At 35.5% G+C, this 24,771-nt stretch overlaps 1 protein-coding gene across 4 annotated transcripts in view; it reads right to left on the bottom strand.

The window, feature by feature from the left end:
* Tgap1l12 (GTPase activating protein testicular GAP1 like 12) overlaps positions 1-24,771 on the bottom strand; it is a 697,215-nt gene that overhangs the window by 652,232 nt on the left and 20,212 nt on the right. For all 4 annotated transcript variants that reach the window (XR_005500942.2, XM_063282873.1, XM_039103653.2 and 1 more), the window contains exon 2: positions 13,865-14,005. The gene's annotated coding sequence lies outside the window, so the exon portion shown is untranslated. The remainder of the gene's footprint in view (positions 1-13,864; positions 14,006-24,771) is intronic.

The following is a 24,771-nucleotide window of genomic DNA, read 5'->3' as shown; positions in this document are numbered from 1 at the left end:
TTTTTTGTGATTGGGTTACCTCATTCAGCATGATATTGTCTAATTCTACCCATTTGACTATGAATTTTATGAAATCATTGTTTTAATAGCTGAGTAGTACTCCATTGTGTGGTTATACCACTTTTTCTGTATCCATTCCTCTATTGAAGGACATTTGAGTTCTTTCCAGCTTCTGGCTATTATAAATAAGGCTTCTATGAACATTGTGGATCTGTGTCTTTTTTGTACGTTGGAGCAACTTTTGGGTATATGCCAGGAGTGGTATATAGATGGGTCCTCAGGTAGTGCAATGTCCAATTTTCTGAGGAACCTCTAGACTGATTTCCAGAGTGGTTGTACCAGTTTGCAATCCTACCAACAATGGAGAAGTGTTCTTCTTTCTCTACATCCTTGCCAGCATCTGTTTTCACCTGAGTTTTTGATCTTAGCCAATCTTTTTGCAGTGAGGTGGAATCTCAGGGTTGTTTTGATTTGCATTTCCCAGATGACTAAGGATGTTGAACATTTCTTTACTTACTCCTCATGATAATGAAAATATTTATTTATTGAAGTAAGCCAATTAAGATTACAAAATGATATAATCCTGGGTTACTAATGATTAAATTACTCTAAGGAGACTTACTTTATCAGTCTTTTTTATTGATGTGAAACAATTACTTGTGGTGGAAAATACAATGAGTATTTTATATGTATATATACATGTATATGTATATTATATAATTATATATGTATATGTGTGAAAAATTATTTAAATGTATGTATATACTAACCTGTATGTTGCTAAATTGCATACATCTTATATTTTTTGCTCATGCAAGTTAGCATACATAGATATATGTGTAGGTATGTTGATCATAAGTCCATGTCATCTTCTTCCTCAGCTGTTCTCTATATTACACTTAAGATACGATTACTAAACACTGGAGCCCACCAGTTAAGTTTTCTTGTTCAAGAACAGAGATTAGTGTTCTCCTTTGTCCCCCTGGAGAGTGTAGGTATCACAGTCAGACACAGCCATACCTGTCTTTTTTATGTGCATATTAGGGACCTGAAGTTAAGTCCTTTTGCTCTCACTGAAAGCACCATATAACCTAGATACAGCCCTTGATATTAAAGTGTTTTAGAATATAATTATATCATAGTATATAATGTATTATATATTACATAATATAATGATAGTCTTTGTTGTGTACACTTTATAATACATCTACAAGGAGTCTTGCTATGAGGAATAGATTCAACAATATATCTTACTTGATACTAAATCTCTTAAGTAGGAACATTTTCACATCATGTTTTCTTCTCTCAGTAGCTATGGTAAAAGGTGTCATTAATGTAACTTTATTTCAATTTTTTTCTTTCTGTCTGAAACTTTCAAAGTTACTAACACAGCTTCTCTATGTCCACACTTGCTTATTTATCTCCTAAGTTTCTTTTAAATTGCTCTGAGTTAATACTCTAGTGACAGAAAAAAGTATACTGTTTCTGCTACCTAGGAAGACATAACAGGCACAAAGAACTGATTCATGTACTAATTATAATTAAACATGAAAAATCATTCTAGTTTTACATTTATTTATAAGAACATGCTTCAAATGAAATTGGGATACTTTAAAACACACACTTTTCAAAATATCTAAATACATTATTATTATAGTGAATGCTAACTCTCAGGAAAGTGAGCAGCTATTTCCCAAATATCTTCATAGAGGGACTCAAAGAGAGGGACCCCAGATGATATGCCCAGCAGTGGGCTGAGTGAAATCAAAGAGTCTACCTCCAGTAGAACGACAGGGACATCAAGTGGAGCGATGTTGTTGCCATCTCACACTCAAAAAATGTCACCCAAAATTGTTCCTGTCTGAAAGAACTACAGGGACATAAATAGAGAAGAGTCTTAAGGAAAGGAGGTCCAGTGACTGGCCCAACTTGGGATTCATCTCAAGGGGAGACTCCAATGCCTGATATTATTACTGATGCTATAATGTGCTTACAGACAGGAGCCTAGCATAGCTGTCGTCCAAGAGAGGCCTGACAAAAAGCTGACTCAAACATATGCAGATACTCACACCCAACTGATGGACTGAAGTCAGGGGACCCAGTGGTTAAATTTGGGGAAAGCTGGAAGAAGCTGTGAAGAATGGCATCCCCATAGAAAGACCAGCAGTCTCATCTAACCCAGACCCGTGAGATCTCTCAGACACCGTGTCACCAACCAGGCAGCATACACTGGCTGATATGAGACATATGCTGCAGAGGACTGCCTGGTTTACCCTCAGTGGGAGAAGACTTCCCTAACCACAGAGACTTGAGGGAGGCCTTGAAGGGTGAGGTGGAATGGGATGGGACATCGTTTTGAAGACATGGGTGGAGCAGAAATGGGGGAAGGCAGACTAGGATGGGGGACTGTAACAAAAAGTTAGGTTCCTTAGAAATTTCAAAAACACATCCATTCTTTCTCAGAGGTGAGGGAAAGCCTACAACTACTTACTGTCTTCATTCTGTTTAAATTCAAATTTCTTAGAGATATGGTGTAAGCTTACACAGCTCTTCCCCTGCATAGAGTGCTATGTGTGCTGAATGCTATAAGTCACTGCATCACTTTAAATGCCTGGCCTCTCTCATTTCCCAGTGACCATCCAGATTTATTCCTATTTTCCAAATTCCTGTAGTCACAATATTATGGTGTTGCAACTGCCATTTATGGCAATGTCCCATAATAAAATAAAACTTTATTTGTATTTTTCTTCCTTTATTTCTTTTACTGAAAATGAAATTTTTAGGTGATATATTCTGATTAATGTTTTGCTTCTTCCTTACTCCGCCAATTTATTCCCTCCCCATTCCCATCTGGATTCACATCCTTTCTGTCTCATTAGAAACAAACAGACATCAAAGAAACGATCAAATGAAATAAAATATAATGCAATAAATCAATGTCAAACAAAGAGAAATAGAACAAAATAATGAAACAAGAAAAAAAAGACAAAGAAACATACATAGATGCAGAACACACTTTTGTGTACATCGGATTCTCGTAAAAACCCAAACCCTAAAGGCATATTTCATCTTGTTCCTTTCTTTCTTTCCTTTTTTTTATTTTGCCAGAACTGCACTAATAGTTGTGTGTGTGTGTGTGTGTGTGTGTACACATATGCACTCATGTGTTTGTTTTGCTGTGTCTGCTGTCTATTCTAATTAATCATTATTTTTTATATTTAAAATGTCTAACCTGAGCTGAAACTTTTTCTCAGTGTGTTCAAACACCAAGTCATCTCTACTTTCCTATCCAATTGTCGACTTAAATGCCAGTTTTAGTAAGCATTTTCTCTGACTTGCAAGTGGTGACAGATACTGGTTTAAAATTTTTCAATATAAATATAAAAATAACTATTTTTGTTAGGTCTATTTTTTGGATCCTATTAAAAATATCCTTTATCAAGGGCACTTCACAGAGATTTTTTTTTCAGTGTGAGCTTTACATGATATGGGAGCCCCAACTGGGAAAGGAAAACCTTAAGAAAAATAAACAAACATGACTTTATACAATGGCTACCACCATTGTGTTGTGTAAAAGCCAGTTTAAGACTTTCAAGGAGTAGACTCAGGAAAACTGAGCAAGCTGTGTCTTTTCCATCCCCAGCTGCAGTTTTTCTATATTTTATAGGAGATGACCATTTGGTTTCTGTGTAGCAGGGCATCTCACACATGTAGCTCTTATGGCATTGAGGGAATGAAAATCTTAGAGAAGATAGGGAGTTTCAGAGGTTTCCATGCTGGAGTTTTGTACAATTGTGTTACAAATTGTGCTAGAGTCTGGGGCAATAACTGCAAATGTCTGAAATCATCAGAAATGGAAGGATTGTATATAAAACAATAGATGCTTATCATAGAGCACTATGGTCCTTGGAGATACTGCACTTTTCTCTTTCTTTCCTTGTTTCTTTCTTTGTTTCTTTCTTCCTTCCTTCCTTCCTTGTCTTCCTTCCTTCCTTTCTTTTTTTCTTTTCCTTTTCTTTCTTTTCTTTTTTTTGGAAGGTAGTCCTGACAGAGTGGAGCTACATGCCAGGGAGTCATTGAGAGGTACTCAAGTAATTTTATATAAAAATGTAAGAAAATGTTATGCTAACACTTGGGAAATTTCAGTTTTGATATTTATTTAGTAAATCACACAAAAATATAATAATGTAAGGTTTTCTAAATTTCTTCTAGTGACCTTAAAAATAAAAGAAAATGGAGTTAAGCACTGAGGAGAGCTGGAGGCTCTTTCAGTGGGTCAGTGTTCTGTTTTACACCTGCTTTTGCTCACAAACTGTGGTAGTTGACAAACTAGGGTGCCTGATACCACCATCGCGCTTTCACAGGCACTGCATGCATGCAGTGCACAAGCAGACTAGAAGGTAGACACATACACAATGAATAAAAACAGATGATTTTCAGTGTACAAAAATTTCAACTTAAATGAAAAAAATTCACCTTTTTAACAAAGATAAAATATGTTGAATTTGAGGTTTCAAGGGATCAATTAATGCTGGACACAAGGGTACACATAAGCAATGATTCGTTAAGGAGCAACCACAAAGATCCAGGCACAGCACTGGATTCTGTCAAGCTGAGTTGCATATGGTTGTGTGTGATTGTAGTGCACGGAGCTGAACTCTGCATCACCAGAGCATCTCCTTTACTCACACACCCATATCTCCAGCCCTAATATTTTGAAATTGACATCACTCTTAGAAAACTGTTTTTTATGAATTCACTAAAATATAAAATAACTGTACACAAATACTATGAGAACCCTAATCCCAACATTATGGGAATCATGCTTCCAAAGTACAGTGGCTGGCTTCTCAGGTTTACCATCCATGGCAATTTCAATACAACAAGACTAAGAAAACCTTTCATTCTCATTATTTACATTATCAACCTTTACAACATGTGCTAATAGTTTTACCTTCTCTTCCTTCATTATTCATTTGTGGCAGGTCACCAAAAATTAAAGACCCCTCGATTGCTGTCAAATTAGTAACTCCTACCATACCTGTCTGCACCTTAATTCCAAATATGTTTTGGAGGATCAATATGAGTGAGTCATATTTCTGCTACATACTTTACTGCCTTTTATGTTCAAGGAAAGTTTATTTGCATATTATAACATCAAAATCTCTTTATGTTCTCACATAAAATAACATTTTAAACTTTATTTTCTATCTTCTCCTCGCCCACCATCCAATACAGCTGATCAAACACATCCTATAAAACCCGTTGTAGTAAATTACCGAGAGATATTCAAATGACAACTCTTTGAACTCTACTACTTTACCAGAGGGGGAAAAGAAGACTCTCTTTCCATTAGACAGATGCTAAAAGCTAATAGTTCTAAAAAGCTTATAAAGTACTGTTCTTATTTATAAGTATTTAATAAGACATATTACTATTACTGTTTTTAATGGTAAAAATAAAATGGTCTCATTGTGTCCAGTAAATACTGTTTTTTAATGGATTTTTTTTATTTACACTGCAACTGTTATTTCCTTTCCTGGTTTCACATTTGTAAACCCCCTATTCCATCCCCCTCTTTCTTCTATAAGTGTGTTTCCCCCTCTCGAACCACACTCCTCCCTGCCTCCCGACCTTGACATTTCACTACACTGGGGGTTCCAGCTTTGGCAGGACCAAGGGTTTCTTCTCACATTGGTGTCCAACAAGACCATACTCTGCTATATATGCAGCTGGTGCCATGGATCTGTCCATGTGTAGTCTTTGGGTAGTGGTTTAGTCCCAGGGAGCTCTGGTTCATTGGTATGGTTGGACTTATGGGGTTGCGAGTCCTTCAGCTTCTTCAATCTTTTCTCTAATTCCTCCAATGGGGACCCTTTCTCAGTTCAATGGTTTGCTACTAACATTCACCTCTGTATTTGACATGCTCTGACTGATCCTCTCAGGAGATAGCTGTATCAGGCTCCTGTTAGCATGCACTTTCTGGCTTCATCAATATTGTCTAGTTTTGGTGGCTGTATATATATGGGCTTGATACCCAGGTGGGACAGGCTCTGAATGACCATTCCTCAATCTCTGCTCCAAACTTTGTCTCCATTTCCTCTCCTATGGATATTTTTGTTCCCCCTTTTAAGGAGGACTGAAGCATCATGAGCTTTATGTTGTCTATGGATTGTATCTTGGGTAATCGAGCTTTTGGGCTAATATCCACTTATCAGTACTGTTATTTTAATTATTTTTTGGGGGGGAATGGAGTAGCAGGGAAGAGAAGAAAAGAAAAGGAAGGGAAGAGAAGGGACTGGAAAAGAAGGGTAGAGGAATGACAGGAAAGCAAGAAGGAAGAGAAGGAAGAAGGGAGGGAGGGAGAAAAGAAAGGGAAAGAAGGAAGAGGGAATGAAGGAGGAAAGGAGGGAGGAAGGGAAGGACGGGAGAAAGCGAGAAAAGTTATATTAGTTACTGCTAATTTATAGTATTTCTTTTATTTTTGCAATTATAATTACATCATTTTCCATTTCAGTTACTTATCCCCAAAACTACTGTACATGAATCCTTTTTCTATTAAATTCATGGCCTGTGTTTGTTCTCATTTTTCCTATAAGCATACATGTATATGTAATATGATATGTATGTGTAATATATATGTATACAATATATAATGCATATGCTTATGTACCTACACACATATTCCAAACATATTGTGCTCAGTCTGACCTGTACCACTTCTGTATATGCCTTATGTCTGAGCGTTTGGTATATGACAACCAATTGCTATACTCTTTCTTGGAGAACACTATTCTCTCACACTCAGGATTCCTTAGTTGCCTGAAATTCTTTGTGTAAGGCTAAAGCTTTGTGGGTTTTGCATTCACTTTGGCATGTCTATTGTTGCTGGCTTTGTTGAACTCATAATATTGAGCTTGCAATTTTTACCCTACACACTGAGCTGAGGGCCTGACTTAGCCTTTAGAATGAATGGCATTAGGTGGGACACAGCACTTGAGCAAGGTCAAAGACTGATAATCTCTGGCTTTGTAACTCTATCTTATTGTGAGGTCCAGAAGCTGATGGTCTCTGGAAACTACTGTTTATTCTAGTAAGTGCAGGTTCACTTTTCTTACTATATTGTATTAATAAGCACTGGTTATTTTTCTCACTATATTGTGCTAATAAACACTTGTTACTTACTATTCTGTAGCTAAATGCTACTGGTTCCTAGTAATGAGTTCCTGCTGACAACAGCAGGGAATTAAGATGAAAAAAAAAGACTTAATTGCCAGGACTTTTATCTCTCTGGCTCAGGGACCTCTTGCTGCCAGGTGAGATGTTCCTTAACTTTTCCTGAACTGGAGAGGAAAGGTAAGGGGAGCGGAAAGAATGGAAAAGAAAGAAAATCATTTACACAGACATCACGCACAGACACACACACACACACACACACAAACACATATACACACTTATACACCTAACACATGCTTGTTGGGCATGACCACTTGTCTCATCTCCATAAGTGTACATGCATAGGTGAATACATTCACATATATATTTATATACATATACATGTTCATACATATAGCCAAACAGATATTTTCATATATATGTTGATAGATGGGGCAGTGGCCCCAATTTGTGACCAATTTATTTCTCTTCATTGGCCTTTTATATATCCTCTTAGACAAAAAGTTCTTTAGCAGATTTCCTTATAGATAAGATGTTACATAAAAGGGGAGTTACAGAAGGGTGTTCATAGTAAGTTCAAAGCAGTGATTCATTCTATAAGCATATTATAATTTCAAAGTAACATTTTCACATGGTTTTATTTTATCATAGTGCACACCTGTGAATTCATACTTGGACTTGACCTAGAATCATTTTCCTTGATCACAAATTTGTCACAAGTCTAATTCTTTCATTAGTGTAATTCTGAAGACTTATTGTTTTCCTTATTATGCAACTTTTACCTAGTAATTGACAAGAAGGGGGCACATTCCACCCTTTTTTTTAAAAGCACTGTGCAGTTTATTAACCATTCAAGTTCAGTAGCGTCTGGCGAGATTGGGAACAGAATTGGGATCGCAAAGTGAACGAATATTCAGCATCTAACAGGTTGGACGAAGCCACTACATACTCTTCACAAACGTCTTCCACAGTCAATACAGTACTAGCCATTAACCCAGCACACCGAGTGCACCAGAGTGGAAAAGATGCAACGAGAAAAATAGCTATGTTAGAAAGACCAACACTTATTTTTAAAAAGAGCAAAACACTTTCAGTTTATCCCCTTGAGCCTTTAAAACATCTCATAGTCTGATCTACTTATATGGTGCAATATCAGCTTTCAAAACATTTGTCAGGAGGGAAAAAGTAAACGACACTAGCCAGTACAGTCTTTGGATATTTAGGACGGAGTCAGGGAGAAAGTCAGTTCTCGGAACAACTTAGCCTCCCAGGCTCCGTCTTGTCTGCAGGATCTTTGGATTCTTTGTTCTAGTGCACCTCTTCCATGTTCTTGTCCTTCTCTTGCAAAGGCTCCAGCTTGTCTGCCGTTTGCACCTCCCAGTTCTCTTTGTGAGCCTCCATTTTGTGGGTCAGTTTCTTGTCTGCCATTTTGCTGAAGTTGTTGTTCTTCTCCATGGCTTTCTAGAGCACTTCTTTCTCATGCTCCTACTTATCAGCAAGCTGCTTCAAGAAGTCTGCTTCAAGAGACTTGCATCTTTTTTTCTGAAGCTTGACTCAGTGGTTAAGAGCACTTACTGACTGATCTTCAGAGGTTCTGGATTCAATTCCCAATAACCACATGGTAGCTTACATTCTACTCTTCGTCCCAACATTGTTACATCTTTCTCGCAAAATGATTGAAACTATCTCATGAGATTTTCTTCTTAAAATTATTTGAATCAAATAAGAAACTGTATGAAGTCATTAATTCATCTAAACAGCATTTATTTACAAAAGTTCACCATCATGTTGATCTGCAGGGGATTTGCCCAATATGGTGCCCAGGAATCATTAAGCTATGTAACACCGAAGAGAAAGACATTTGTGCAGGAAGAACAGTACTTGGATGAAGACACCAAGCACTCTGCATCTTAGAACTCAGCAACTACAACCAATGCAAAAGGGTGGGCCATCTCTAGAAAATGTATTTGGATGCAGTAGTCTTTCCTAGATTGCTTCTGATAACACAGGAAAAAAACAAAACAAAACAAAAAAAAACCACATAACTTTTTCTCGTGACTTATGTCACCACAATTATATTCTCTCTGTTCTGTCTCCACTATATTATGTAAAATGCTAGCAAATCCATTTTCTCTAGATTTAAAGCATATTTATAGAATTATTAAACTTTATTTATGGACTAAATTGCAAAGTGTAATTTTTCTTATTTGATAACAATTTTCTATTATTTTCTTATGCTTCTTGATCATTCTAAGAGCAATAACTGACAGACATTCAATTTGTCAGTATTCTCCATTGTTAGAGGGCTGGTTCTGAAGGTACTCAGGGCATTCCTAAGCACTGAGTTTAATTCAATATTCAGCTCTTCCATTTACCTAGTAGCTTGTCTCTGAAATTTATTCCATTCCTTTTTGTATCTATGTCATCGTTTTAAAGAATAATATACTAAAGTGTAATATATATTTATTTAGTGTAGTATCTGTGTTTGTGTGTTTGTAAAGAGACATAAATTAATTTTTAATGTTGCATTAAATAATAAAAATATGCACACAGTTCACTGGTAGTAAATATAGAAAGAAAAAAAAGTGTAACAAAGGTATTTAAACAGTAAAATCTAGGTCAATGAGCTGGCTTAGTGGGTAAGGACACTTGCAACCAAGCCTAACAATTTATGTCATTCTGTTGAATGCACACAACAAAACTATACAAGTTGTCATCTATACTCCTTATGTACTCCACTACAGTTCCTAACATGGATAAATATAGAAACTTGAAGAAAGCATATAGAAATTGTTTCTCATTCATTGTTTTTATCTATAGGATAAAAAAAGGAAAAAAATACTAAATTCTGAAGCAAAACACATACCTAGGAGAAATCTCAATCTTTAGCTATCGATGCTCTGAATGTGAATACTGTATCTGAGAATGTTTTCTTATTTATCACAGCCTAGCTTTGAATGGCTGAGCTATCTCTCCAGCACATGTACACACTTATCTTTAAACAAGATTTACTGACCAGGTTTTTCTGTATGAACTTTGAAACATTGGGCTCATGAGTTCAAATAAAGAATATGTTTGAGGTGGGATAGAGAGGTGACTGGGTAATTAGAACATTCTCTTCTTGCAGGAGATCCCTCTTTAGCTCCCAGCATTGACATCAGGAGTCTTACAGTGGCTTAGAACTACAGCTCCAGAAAAGCAACAACTTTTGGCCTAAGCAGGTACCTGCATTCTTGTGGACACACACATGCACACACACATAATCTAAAACGTAAAAAAAAAGTATTAAAATACATTTGATTGTTTTTCTCATAAAGTTGAAGTGACTAGGGAATATAAAAACCTGAAGTGAACTTCTTTTATATTAAAACAAAAGAACTAAGAAAACTGCACTAGGTCCATTATAAATGAAATTCAAATGTTAATGAAATTATATGAATGTGAATATCTGATTTTCCCATTTAGTCTTTACTATGCCCATCTTATTCTAATTCTGGTTCAGTGTAATGGCTTCTTTTCTCTGTTCACTTTCATGCATATTCAATTGCATTAAAAATCTGTAATAGATTTGGAAAGTAGTAATTTTGCACTTGATCTTAGCCCAAAGGCCGAGAGCAATGGAAAGAAGTAATTTTTAAAGAGTTAAAATGAAAAGATTTTATAGACCTCCCCAAATACTATGCATTTGCAAATTGTAAAATAATTTAGTTTGGATGTATATCTTATATGGGATCTGCTTCTTTTCTAAAGATAAAGAATATAGTAAGACATGACTGCATAATATTAGGATGAAACTTTAATGAGAATATTGTTATATGAATTTGATATGTTGATAATAGGGGTAGAAATGAGTCTTTTAACATAATCTTAGAGATAAATAAAAATAACATTTTGAAAATCATAAAGCTAGGAAAAGTTTCTGCTCTATCCATGTTTATGTTGATGTTATTCTAATATCACCATTATGAATTCAACTGGGAAAGAAGGAACAGATGAAAAAGCAAAAGGAAAATGTGTCTCTGTCTTTCTCCTTTGTCTTTGTTTCTCTTTCATACACATACAAACACAAACACACACAAATATGATGGAGTTCATTAGTCATAAGGCAAATGTAATTATATGTTTGTATAAAAATGTATATATATTGAGATTATGAGGCTAAATAAGCAAAAATCAGAGACATCTTTCCTATAATATGTAATATAGTTATGTCCTAAAACTATAAATTTGTGTAGAAAGAAGACAACTGTGGAAGATTATCCAATGTTTGAGAGTGGGAAATAGGGTAAGACAGAAAAATAAAGAAAAAATATGGTCCAATGAATTATATACAAGAATGAAGGTGATAGTCACTTAGTATAATACATTTAAGAACAATTAATATGTGGACTTTTGAATGTGAACCTTTGGGTGTCCAAAGTAAACCTCTCCTGCCATATAATGCCAAGCATGTGAGTAGTAATAGGAAAGACATGAAACCACCCTTTTCAGTTTATTATGGGGAAGCCATGTTCCAACTAAGCTCTTGGTCACTGCTGTCCACTGTACTCAGGTTGCAGAACTGTAAAGAAGTTATGTCCTTACAGTATTCATCAGTACAATATCCTGGTCAGAGCATCGTTGAATCACAGAAGTAAAGATGGCTTTGGTCTTTAAAGAAAAGAGTTTAGAATGTACAAAAACTGGACAAATCTCCTCTTTTGGTTAACTGGGCTTTTAAGGTTTATTAAAATGAGTTAACTTGATGTAAGAGCAATCTCATAATAATGCAAATAAAACCCTGAGGTTTCTCAAGTTCTAACACCTCTTAAAGATTTAGATCCCATTCATGGTTAAAAAGAAATTAGCAAAAATCTGTCTTCCTCTACAAATTGATTCACATTTTAGTAGGAACAGAATCACCAGGGGCCAAGCATCATAATTCTGCACTATGCCTTGTGACTTGTCCTTATAACACGAGATTTGGCAATTAACAGAGTTATTTTGAATAAGTATGAAATTGATGTTAAAGGATTCATATTTAAACAGAAAAATGAAATATGCAATCCAATATACATAAATAAAATATATATTTCTGATTAAGGATTTTAGGGTTTTCCTTGCCTGCATTTTATGTCAGGTAATGGTCCTGTAGCATTTTCCTGTGGATATTTATTAGAATATAATAAGTGAAATTTTCAATATTTAATTTCAAGTCAGTTTTCAACAATGAACTTTTCTTCAGTAATCAACACACACACACATATATATATATATATGTATATATACATAAAATCTACAATTTACTAGTAAAAACCTATTTTCAGAAATTTCCAGAGTTTTATAATTCAATATACATATTAAATATCTTAAACATATAACATAAGTTTATTAAATTTAAAAATAAATCTACATTTTGTATTTCTAAATGTTTTAATGAACCAATTTTTTCCTGTTTAAATTATAAAATAGAAGAATATATGTCAGTAGTTAAATTATTTTTTAATTATAAGACTGGAATTTAAACATATGCTTTCCACCTTTTTAATGCATTCTAACTTATCACTCTGAACTCTCTTTGCCTGGTTTCATCTTCTTTCCAAAATGATTGTAAATGGTGGAAGATAGAACTTTGAGAATGGCCACACTGCATTTCCTTCTTTTTAAAACTGTCTTGTATACACTTGCTGTCGTTATGGTTATTAGTTCTATTAGTCAATGTACCCAAGAAAACTGCTGGTTACAAACACATACACACATATAATGAGCAGTGATTTTCCACTCAAAGCAATTGAGCTGATATTTTGTATTCAAAATAACACTGCTGACAATGTTCCCATATGTTTTCACAGGAGTACAATTAGGGACAAAAGTAGTTATATATAAACTTTAGTTCTTTCTTAAGTACACTGTTCTTCATTGGCAAGAAACATAAAATGATGACGATAATAATAAAAATAATGACATATATGAAGAATAGCTATAAACAAGGATAATGCAGGAGTGGCCAGAATTGACCAACGCAAAGTCTCCAAATGGGGAAAAGTCACAGGCAGTGACTTTTCTGTGCTTAGAGCTTAGTGATGAGATGGGAAGGAAAACAGAGATTTTTCTTAACAGGGTAGCACCAGAACAAGAAATAGCACTGTGAAAACTGTAGATAGATGACAGTGTGGGCACACTAGGAAATATGCTGAAAAGAACAAACATAAAATGCTTTTTATGATATCCACCTAGAGAACTATGTATTTGCAACATACTGATGATTGGCTTAAGCTCAGGAAGTCTAAAATTCTGATAACCAAAGATATTTTAAAAACATACATTTTGAAAAAATTAATGAATAATAAATGATATCACATTTAATCCAAAAATAATTATTTAAATGGCTTGCTAATATGGGTATTTTACCAAATTAAACTATGGTTTAAAGTATGAAGCTAAAGTATGCAATGGTGTGGTGATACATACTTGTGACCCTGGTACTTGTGAAGTACAAGCAAGAAAAATGGATATTCAATGTCCGTTTCTAACTGTCCAGTGATTTGGAGGTCAGTCTTGAGACTGTATGTTGTCAAACAAAAGAAAAGCAAGCAACCAAACATTCAAACAAAAAAATAAAAGCCAACTAAAACTCTGCTATTAATAACTTCTCAGCATTAATTTTCACCAAAGTCTTGTTCATTCTCATTTCTAGTCTGGTTCTTACCCCACAATCTGTACCATTCTGTCAAGCAAGTGACATTGTTTTCTTATGCTTTGATGAATTGTGATGCTGGATGTTGAATATTGGATTATGGCCACCGCTGTCACTGCTGCTGCTGCTGCTGCTGCCACCAAGTCAAGCCAACTGAAAGTGAAGTCAAATTTTGAACATTTTGAGTATGTACATTCATTTTATGTTTGGTGCTATTTCTTTGAAAGAGTGTTGATGAAAGAAAAATTATTATTGATATTTTAAAATATAAATATTAGTCAATCCAGTACATTTATAAATCATTAAAAATCATGGATTCTGCTTTCTTATAATCTCTGTTTTAATTGGCTCATTATTAGGAACAACAAATTAGCATGTATAGCATTCTCCAGCTGTCTCTGGTTTCATTCCCATTTTTCTTAATAGTATTCTTGAAATGCGCGCCAAACATATAACTTAAATTCTGACTTATATTCAATAATGCATTTTGGTGCCATCTTTGATTTTCATCTCATTGAATTTAAGGGCACAGATTATTTCTCATTCCCTGATAGTAGGTAATTCTAGTACCCCACTTTGTCCAACAAGAATGTCATCTCAAGAGAAATACAGAAAAACTTGAAAATCAAATGATTTCAATCATCCGATGGTCTAATGAATATTTTACACTATTCCATCCAAACATAAGGAATATTCTTTGTACTTAATAGAGCATGCAATAGTCTCTAAAGTACACCATGTCCTGGACCACAAAGAAATCTAAACAAATTCCAGAAATTAAAATAACTCCATGTATCCTGTCTGAAGATAAGCAATAAAACTTAATATTATCATCAATCATACCTATTGTAAGATCACTTTCATGGATATTAAACAACATATTACAAATGGACAAATGATTCCAAGAGGGCACTGAAAAGGAAAGCAAAGAATTCTTGAGACTGTATGAAATTCGAACTACAACACAATAAAAATTCTTGTAGACAATGAGCAAGCCCAAGTGAGAATTTTATAGTGCTGCACCAACATCAAAAATGAGAAAGAGCACAACTAGATTATTTAATAATGCAGCTCAAGAATTTGGAAAACAAGAAACCCAAGCTCCCCCCACAACTGCAATTTATAATAAAAGTCAGAGTAGAAGTTAATGGAATAGAGTCAAAGGGGGAAAAAATCAGCAGGTCAAAGAGGTTGTTCTTTGAAGAAGCACATACCAGGTTTTTGATCTAGATAATCAAAAGAAAGAAATACCCGACCCAAATTAATAGATTCAGAGTTGAATAGGGAAGAATTACAACACACACCACAGATGTATATTCCTTCAAATTACAAATTTGTCTTAAACAAATGAATAAATTTCTAGGTTCACCCAAACATCAGGGTGACAGAGAGGGGTAAAATTAGCACAAAATTGGGTAAAGAAGACTTAACAATTGATGAAAGAATGGGTATCACACAAAGAGAGAGAAAATGATGAGGGATGAATAACACTAAAGATATACAAAGGGATAAGGATATATATGTAATATATATATATATATATTATAGTTTAATTGTATAATTGAAGTAAGCAATTCTGATGATAATACTTTTCCCTCAAACATATAGACAAATCTCCATGGCAGGAATGGGAGACTGGACTTTGAATTACTGATCAGTTGAGTGTAGGAGACCCCAGAAACAGTATAGGTTAATGCCCTACCCTTACACTCTATTTCTGAGGACATTACATAGTTTTATAGTGCTGCACCAACATCAACAAAGGACTTGGTGCAACTGAGTTGAAAATGACAGAAAGCCTCTACACTGAGAGATAGATTCCAAGATATTTGTAGGAGCTCTGAAAGCTTTCAATGGCAAAGAACAATGTATAGTTCTAGGCTGCAATAAAGCCTACAGACCACAGCAATGACAAGCAAGTCAAACCATTTTAAAAAGTACTTTTAAAATACTTATATTTCTACCTGATGATGGCCTGCTTGTTAGGAGGGAATTCAAAATTGGTGTAATAACTTTATCCAATTGTCTATACCTTGTTTGGTTGTTGAATGTAGGAAAAAAATTGCTGCCTATTTCTTTAACCTGTAAAAATCTCTAACTGCATTCTTACTATACACAGATAATATTGTTTTTAACTCTCATCCAAGAATCTTATTGTAGAAAGAAATCATTTAAAAAAATCACAATTGGTCAAAATGTACACATCATCTGATCATAGATTTTCATCTCAAATTAATATACTACAATGCAATGCCTTCTTCTGAGGCTCCGAGAATAGCAAAGAACATAGGCATAATAATATTTTAAGAGCCAGAACACTAAGAAATATGTTTCCAGGCAGCTGACAGTCTCTTTAAAATGAAGCAGTAATAAAGAAAAATGGAAATAAATAAAAGAATATGAAGTTAGAAATTAAGAGTACTGTGAGGGACAAGGTAAGGCTGGTGAGAGGAACTGGAGGTAGATGTGGGCTCTTCATATCATCATGATACATTGTATGACACTCTTGAAGAGTTAATAAAACTTTGTTACTTAAAAAACACAGTTGTCACATTCAGTCTCCATCTGCACCCAGAGCTGGGATCATCCCACAGCCCTCAGACACAAAATCTGACTGCAGAGGGCTGGTCTGCCAGAAGCACTCTCACTGCAAAGTACACAGGCTCACAGGCTCACAGGCCCACAGGCTCACAGGCTCACAGGCTCACAGGCTCACAGGCCCACAGGCCCACAGGAGGTAAAATCTCCAGTCAGAGACAGCAAGAGCAACTAACATCAGAGATAACCAGATGGCAAGAGGCAAGCTCAAGAACATAAGCAACAGAAACCAAGACAACTTGGCATCATCAGAAACCAGTTCTCCAACCACAGCAAATTCTGGATATCTCAACACACTAGAAAAACAAGATTTGAATTTAAAATCACATCTCATGGTGATGATAGAGGACTTTAAGAAAGATATAAATAACTCCCTTAAAGAAATGCAGGAGAATACAAGTAGATAAGTAGAAGTTCTTAAAGAGGAAACACAAAAATCACTTAAAGAATTACAGGAAAACACAACCAAACAGGTGAAAGAATTGAAGAAAACATCCAGGGTCTAAAAATGGAAATAGAAACAATAAAGAAATCACAAATCGAGATAATCCTGGAGATAGAAAACCTAGGAATAAGATCAGGAGTTATAGACACAAGCGTCACCAACAAAATACAAGAGATTGAAGAGAGAATCTTAGAGGCAGAAGACACCATATAAAACATTTACACCATAGTCAAAGAAAATTCAAAAAGCATAAAGCTCCTAACCGAACACATCCAGGAAATCCAGGACACAATGAGAAGACCAATTCTAAGAATAATAGGTGTAGAAGAAAACAAAGCTTCCCAAATTAAAGGGACAGTAAATATCTTCAACAAAATTATAGAGGAAAAATTCCATAACCTAAAGATATACCCATGCCCATGAACATACTAAAAGCCTATAGAACTACAAACAGATTGGACCAGAAAAGAAATTCCTCCCATCACATAACAGTCAAAATACTGAATACACACACACATACACACACACACACACACACACACACACACACACACACACACACACACACATGAAAGAATATTAAAAGCTGTAAGGGAAAATGGTTAAATAACATATAAAGGCAGACTTATCAGAATTACACTGAACTCCTCACCAGAATCTATGAAAGCCAGAAGATCCTGGACAGATGTCATACAGACCCTAAAAGAATACAAATACATTCCAAGCTACTATAGCCAGCAAACTCTCAATTTCCATAGATGAGCAACCAAGATATTCCATGACAAAACCAAATTTACACAATACCTTTCCACAAATGCAGACTCACAGAGGATAATAGATGCAAAACTCCAACAGACAGGGGGAAACAAACCCTAGAAAAGGCAAGAAAAAGATCTTGCAACCAAAGTGAAAGAAGCGAGTCACACAAACATAATTTCACCTCTAACAAAAAACAAACAAACAAAAAAACAAAAATAAAAAACAGCAAACAAACAAAAACCGCAGGAAACAGCAATCACTATTCCTTAAAAACTCTTAATATGAAGAGACTGAATTCCTCAATTAAAAAAAATAGGTTAACAGACTGGAAACAAAAACAGGACCAAGCATTTTGCTTCATACAGGAAATGCACCTCAGTGACAAAAACAGCACTACCTCAGAGAAAAAGGCTGGGTAAAAATTTCCAAGCAAATGGCCTCAAGAACAAACTGAAGTAGCCATTCTAATATCAAATAAAATCGACTTTCAACCAAAAGTTATCAAAGAAAATAAGAAAGGACACTTCAAATACATCAAATGAAATAGGTAACAAGATGAAATCTCAATTCTGAGCATCTGTGCACCAAATGTACACTTACAAAAGAAACTTTACTAAAGCTCAAAGCATACATTGCACAATAGACAGTAATATTAGGAGACTTTAACACCCCACTCTCATCAATAGGCAGACCATGGAAACAGAAACTAACCAGAGACACAGTGAAACTAACAGAAGTTATGAACCAAATGGATTTAACAAATATCTATAGAACATATCATCCTAAAACAAAAGAATATTTCTTTTTTGCAATACCTCATGTTACTGTCTCAAAAATTTACCATATATTTAGGCACAGAACAGTCATCAATAGATACAAGGAGATTGAAATAATTGCATGCATCCTATCAGTTCACCACGGACAAGGCTAGTCTTCAAAAACAACTAAAACAACAAATAGCCCGAGTACACATAGAAGCTGAACAACACTACTCAATGACAATGTGGTCAATGAAGAAATAAAAAAGAAATTAAAGACTTTTTAGACTTTTTAGTATTTAATAAAATAAAGGCATACCATACTTGAACTTACAGAATACAAAAACCCCCCAAAACAAACAAACAAACAAAAAAACAAAACAAAAAACAATGCTAAGGGAAAACTCATAGTTCTGAGTGCCACCAAAAAGAAATTGGAGAGAGCATACATTAAGAGCTTGACAGCACACCTAAAACCTCTAGAACAAACAGAAGCAAATTCTCTCAAGAGGAGTAGACAGCAGGAAATAATCAAACTCAGAGCTGAAATAAACCCAGTAGAAACAAAAAATCCATACAAAGATTCAACAAACCCAGTAGTTGGTTCTCTGAGAAAATCAACAAGACAGATAATCCCTTAGTCAGATCCACCAAGGGGCACAGAAACATTAACAAAATTAAGAAAATCAGAAACGAAAGAGGCATAACAACACAAAGTGAGGAAATTCAAAGAAATTACCAGATCCTACTAAGAAAGCCTATATATAACCATACTGCAAAATGTGGAGGAAATGGACAATTTTCTAGACAGTTACTAATACCAATCTTGAATTAGGACTGGATAAACAATGTAAACACTCCCACAACTGCTTAAGTAATAGATGCAGTCATTGAAAGTCTCCCAATCAAAAAAAAAAAAAAAAAAAAAAGCCAGAAACAGATGGGTTTAGTGCAGAATTCTATCAGACCTTCAAAGAAGAACTAAGACCAATACTCTTCAAACTATTCCACAAAATGGAAACAGAAGGAACACTACCCAATTCATTCTTCGAGGCCACAATTACACGTAAACCTAAACTACACAAAGACCCTATAAAGAAAGAGGACTTCAGACCAATTTCCCTCATGAATATTGATACAAAAGTACTCAATGAAATAAATTCTTCCAAACTGAATCCAGGAACATATCAAAATAATCATTTGCCCTGATCAAGTAAGCTTCATCTGAGAGATGCATGATGGTTCAATATATGAAAATACATCAATGCAATTCACTATATAAACAAATTCAAGGAGAAAAGAAACTCAACATCATTACATGCTGAGAAGGCATTTGACAAAAATTTAATACCCCTTCAAGATAAAAGCCTTGGAAAGATCAGGAAATCATGGCCATACCTAAATATAGTAATGGCAATATACCACAATCCAGTAGCCAACATCAAATCAAATGGAGAGAAATGTGAAACAATCTCACTAAAATCAGGCTAGACAAGGCTGCCAACTCTCCCCCTACCTATTCCGTATAGTACTTGACATCCTCAGAGCAATTAGACAACAAAAAGAGGTCAAAGTGATACAATTTGGAAAGGAAGAAGTCAAAATATTACTATTTGCAGATGTTATGATAATGTATTTAAATGACCCCCAAAATTCCACCAGAGAACTCTGACAGCTGATAAACAACTTCAGCAAAGTGGCTAGATATAAAATTACCTCAAGCAAATCAATAGCCTTCATCTACTTAAAGGCTAAACAGGCTGAGGAAGAAATTAAGGAAATAGCACCCTTCACAATATCCACAAATAGTGCAAAATATCTTGGTGTGACTCTACCAAGCAGTTGGAAGAGTTGTATGACAGGGACTTAAGTCTCTGAAGAAAGAACCAAGAAAATCACAGAAAATGGAAAGTTTTCCCATATTCATGGATTGGCAGGATGAATATAGCAGAAATGGCCATCTTGCCAAAAGCAATCTACTTGTTCAATGCAATCTACATCTAAATTCCAAATCAATTCTTAGAATTAGAAAGATCAATTTGCAAATTCATTTGGAAATTCAAAGCAAAAGTGCCAGATAGCTTAACTACTCTCAACAATAAAAGAACTTCAGGAGGAATCACCATCCCTGACTTCAAGCTGTATTACAGAGCAATTATGTTTAAAAACTTGCATGGTTTTGGTACAGAGACAGGCAGATAGATCAATGGAATAGAATGGAAGACCCAGATTTGAACCCACACACCTATGGTCACTTGATCTCTCACAATGGAGCTAAAATCTTCCAATATCAAAGAACTGCACATCAAAAGAGACACACTGAAACTAATAGAAGAGAAGGTGGGGAAGAGCCTCGAACACAGAGGCACAAGAGAAAATTTTCTGAAAAGAAAACTAAAAGTTTATGCTATAAGGTCAAGAATTGACAAATGAGACCTCATAAAATTGCAAAAGGCAAAGGACAAAAGGGCGACTAACAAATTCGGAAAAGATCTTTACTATATCATACATATATGAGAGGGAGAGAGGGAGGGAGGGAGGGAGGGAGGGAGAGAGAGAGAGAGAGAGAGAGAGAGAGAGAGAGAGAGAGAGAGAACTCAAGAGGTTAAACTCCAGAGAATCAAACAATAGTATTAAAAAATGGGGTACAGAGCTAAACAAAGAATTCTCAACTGAGGAATGCTGGAATACGAAATGGCTGAGAAGCACCTATAGAAAAGTTCAACATCCTTAGTCATCAAGGAAATGCAAATCAAAACAACCCTGAGATACCACCTTATACCAGTCAGAATGGCTAAGATAAAAAAAAAAAAACTCAGATTACAATAGATCCCGGTGATGATATGGAGAAAAAGAAACACTCCCTATTTTGGGTGGAATTGCAAGCTGGTACTACCACTCTGGAAATCAGTCTAGAGGCTGCTCAGAAAATTGGACATTGCATTACCTGAGGACTCAGCTATACCACTCTTGGACATATTCTCAAACGATGCTCCAACGTAAAACAAGGACATATTCTTCACTATGTCTATAGGAGCCATATGTATAATAGCCAGAAGCTGGAAAGAGCCTAGATGCCCTTCAACAGAGGAATGAATTCAGATCATGTGGTACATCTACACAATAGAGTACCACTCAACAATTAATAACAATGACTTCATGAAATTCTTAGGCAAATGGATAGAACTAGAAAATATCATCCTGAGTAAGGTACCCAGTCATAAAACACAACACATGGTATACACTCATTGATAAGTGGATAATAGCCCCAAAGCTTGGAATACCTAAGAAAAACTTCACAGATCATATGAAGCGCAAGAAGATGGAAGACAAAAATATGGACATTTCATTCCTTCTTAAACGACATAACAAAATAATCATGGGAGGAAATACAGGGACAAAGAGTGGAGTAGGGACTGAAGAAAAGATCATCCAGAGATTACCATACCTGGTAATCCATCCTATATGCAGCCACCAAAACTTCTCACTATTGCTGATACCAAGAAGCGCTTGCTGACAGGAGCCAGATATGGGTGTCTTTAGAGAGGCCCTGCAAGAGCCTTACTGATACAGACGAGCGTGGTTGCAGCTATCCTTTGGACTGAACGAGGGTATCCCAATGCAGGAGATAGAGAAAAGACTAAAGGACTTGAAGGAATTTGCAACACCATAGGAAGAACAACAACCAACCAGACACTACCAGAGCTCCCAGGAACTAAACCACTAACCACTGAGTACACATGGAGGGACCCATGATTCCAGTCACAAATGTAGCAGAGAATGGCACTGTCCAACATCAATATGAGGAAATGTCCTTGGTCTGTGAAGGCTCATTTCCCCAATGTAGGTTAATGCCATAGTGTTCAGGGTGGAGTGGGCGGGGGGCGGGGGGAGTTAGAGCATCCTCATAGAAGCAAAGGGAGATGGGAATGTATATGGGAGATGGGGAAAAGGGGATAACATTTGAAATGTAAATGCATAAAATATCCAAGAAAAATAAAATTTACAATTACCACCACACCAAAAACCCCACAATTTCATGTTTTGAATATGCTTGTCCCAGGGAGTGGCACTATTAGAAGGTTTAGCCTTGTTAGAGGAAGTGTGTCACTCTGCAGGTATGTTTTGAGACCTTTCTCCTAGCTGTCTGAGGATGTTCTTGGCTCCTTCAGGTCAAGATGTAGAACTCTCAGCTCTTCCTGCACCATGCCTGCCTGGATGCTGACATGTGCCCACCTTGATGATACTGGATTAAACCTTTGAACCTGTAAGCCAGGCCCAATTAAATGTCCTTTGTAAGAATTGCCTTGTACATGGTGTCTGTTCACAGCAGTAATATCCTAAGGAAGACATGGTGTTGTAAATTTTCCAAATTTCTAATTTAAAATTTAAGAACATTTAAAATCCAAGCACTTACTAATGTCCATCCACTACAGTCAATGTAGCTAACCTCATTACTAATTCAAACACCCAGGTGTTACCCCAGTGGAAAACAAACAAGCAAAATATTATTTCTTGTACTTTTATTTGAATATTAGGTTTATATTGTATTTATCTCTGATAAGAATCATGCTGATATTTGTTTAATTTTTCTTTGAAAGTCGTGTCCTGATTGCAATGGCTAAACCCACTTTCAAAAAATTGAAAATCATTCTAAAGTTTTTATTTTCTTTCAGATGTCTATATGAAAACTAAACTAAAAAAGAAGAAAAAAATCTACCAGCAGTCACACCACTTCTCCAGCAGATCAGCTGCACATTTTATGAGAGAGCTTGCTCTCAACTCTGTGAAAATGCCACATTAGGTGTAATCTTTGCTCTGCTGACTGGGAAAAAAGGAGAAAGCTTTTTTTCTATGATTTTACAGCTTGGCAATAATTATGCACATATAGATGTCAGACAAAATAACCCTTGTAGGTAACAATACATGTCTGTGAATCATTTTATTAACCTTTTTTATTTGCCATTTATTGGAAAAGTGACCTTTGAAAGCTGGTTAATTCATTTAAGTTATTAAAACTTTGAACAATACTCAGGAAATAGAATCATTTCGTACAATGAGATGCTCCTGGTAATAGTGTGCAAAGTTCTCAGGAGAGGCAGTGTAGGAATCTAACTTCAGTTCTTCCCAGTTTTAGCTCTATTAAGCCACAAAGATGATTTATAAAGGTGATCAGAAAATTTCATACCATAGTTTCAGTAAATGACAAAATCATGATTCCAAAAGTAATCCAAGCAGCATGCTTTAGTTTTCAATATTTTAAAAATGATCTCTGAAAAACACACATTAATAGGTTGATGCCAAAAAATTGAGAAATTATTTCAAAAGGTATCATAACCAGAATATGAGTTGTCCAATTTGTCACGTGTGTCCTCATTATGTACTTCCCCATTGTAAAATTGAACTCTGGGAAACGTTTGTAGTTTCTAAGAGAATTACAGTAGGGAACTCAAAACGTTTCTAGATCTTGCGATCTGTGAAACATCTGGGGAGTTACATTAATATTTCACAACACAATTTATTTATTAGAAAAGGAGACAATCGTGAAATGTATTGCACTTTCACTTTAAAAGAACAATCTAAACCAAATTTATTTCTTATAGATCGCCTAAGAGGCCATGTAACACAGAGTCTATGCCTTCCCTTTAACTCACAATCCTGGATAGTGTGTGTGTGTGAGAGAGAGAGAGAGAGAGAGAGAGAGAGAGAGAGAGAGAGAGAGAGAGAGAGAGAGAGAGAGGGAGGGAGGGAGGGAGGGAGGGAGGGAGGGAGAGAGAGTCTGCAAAACTGAAATTTTAGCATTTTTTTTACAGGTTGTCTTTGTTAGATTTCTCAGTTGTGTATAAAACTTTTGCCTGGATGTATATGTGTGTGTGTGCACCATGTGTGAATCTGGTGCCTACAGATGTCAGCATAGAGATTTTAATCTCCTGGGCTGGAGTTATAGAAGTCTGTAAAATGATATGTGGTGCTGGGGAATGTACTCATGTTCTCAGATGATAGCTGTGGTATCTCTACAGCTCGTTGCCTTAATCTTTGAGACAAACACTAAGACAAAATACTAATTATTCTCAAGTACAGCAAATGAGTCATAAACTACTCATTGTTTTACAGATAATTTATTCATTTTATTATTTATGTCTGTTTTGTTGTAGTCCATTCATGCTATATCCGATAAAGTTCTAATTTGTTCAGAGTCCTTCTGCTTTAGCACTCTTTGTACCTTGTTTGGTTCACTGTACATTTGGTGCATAGATTTTTAGTGTCTCGTGCTTTGTCTTTTTAATCTTATGTTTGTAACTCTTTCTCTTAAGCTGATAATCTAAATCAAATCCCTCACTCTCAATTTTACTGGTATA

The sequence above is a fragment of the Rattus norvegicus genome, chromosome 2, assembly GCF_036323735.1.
Source record: "Rattus norvegicus strain BN/NHsdMcwi chromosome 2, GRCr8, whole genome shotgun sequence".
NCBI classification, from domain to species: domain Eukaryota; kingdom Metazoa; phylum Chordata; class Mammalia; order Rodentia; family Muridae; genus Rattus; species Rattus norvegicus.
Note: the sequence above shows the minus strand (reverse complement) of the source record. Positions and strands in the feature narration are given on the sequence as shown.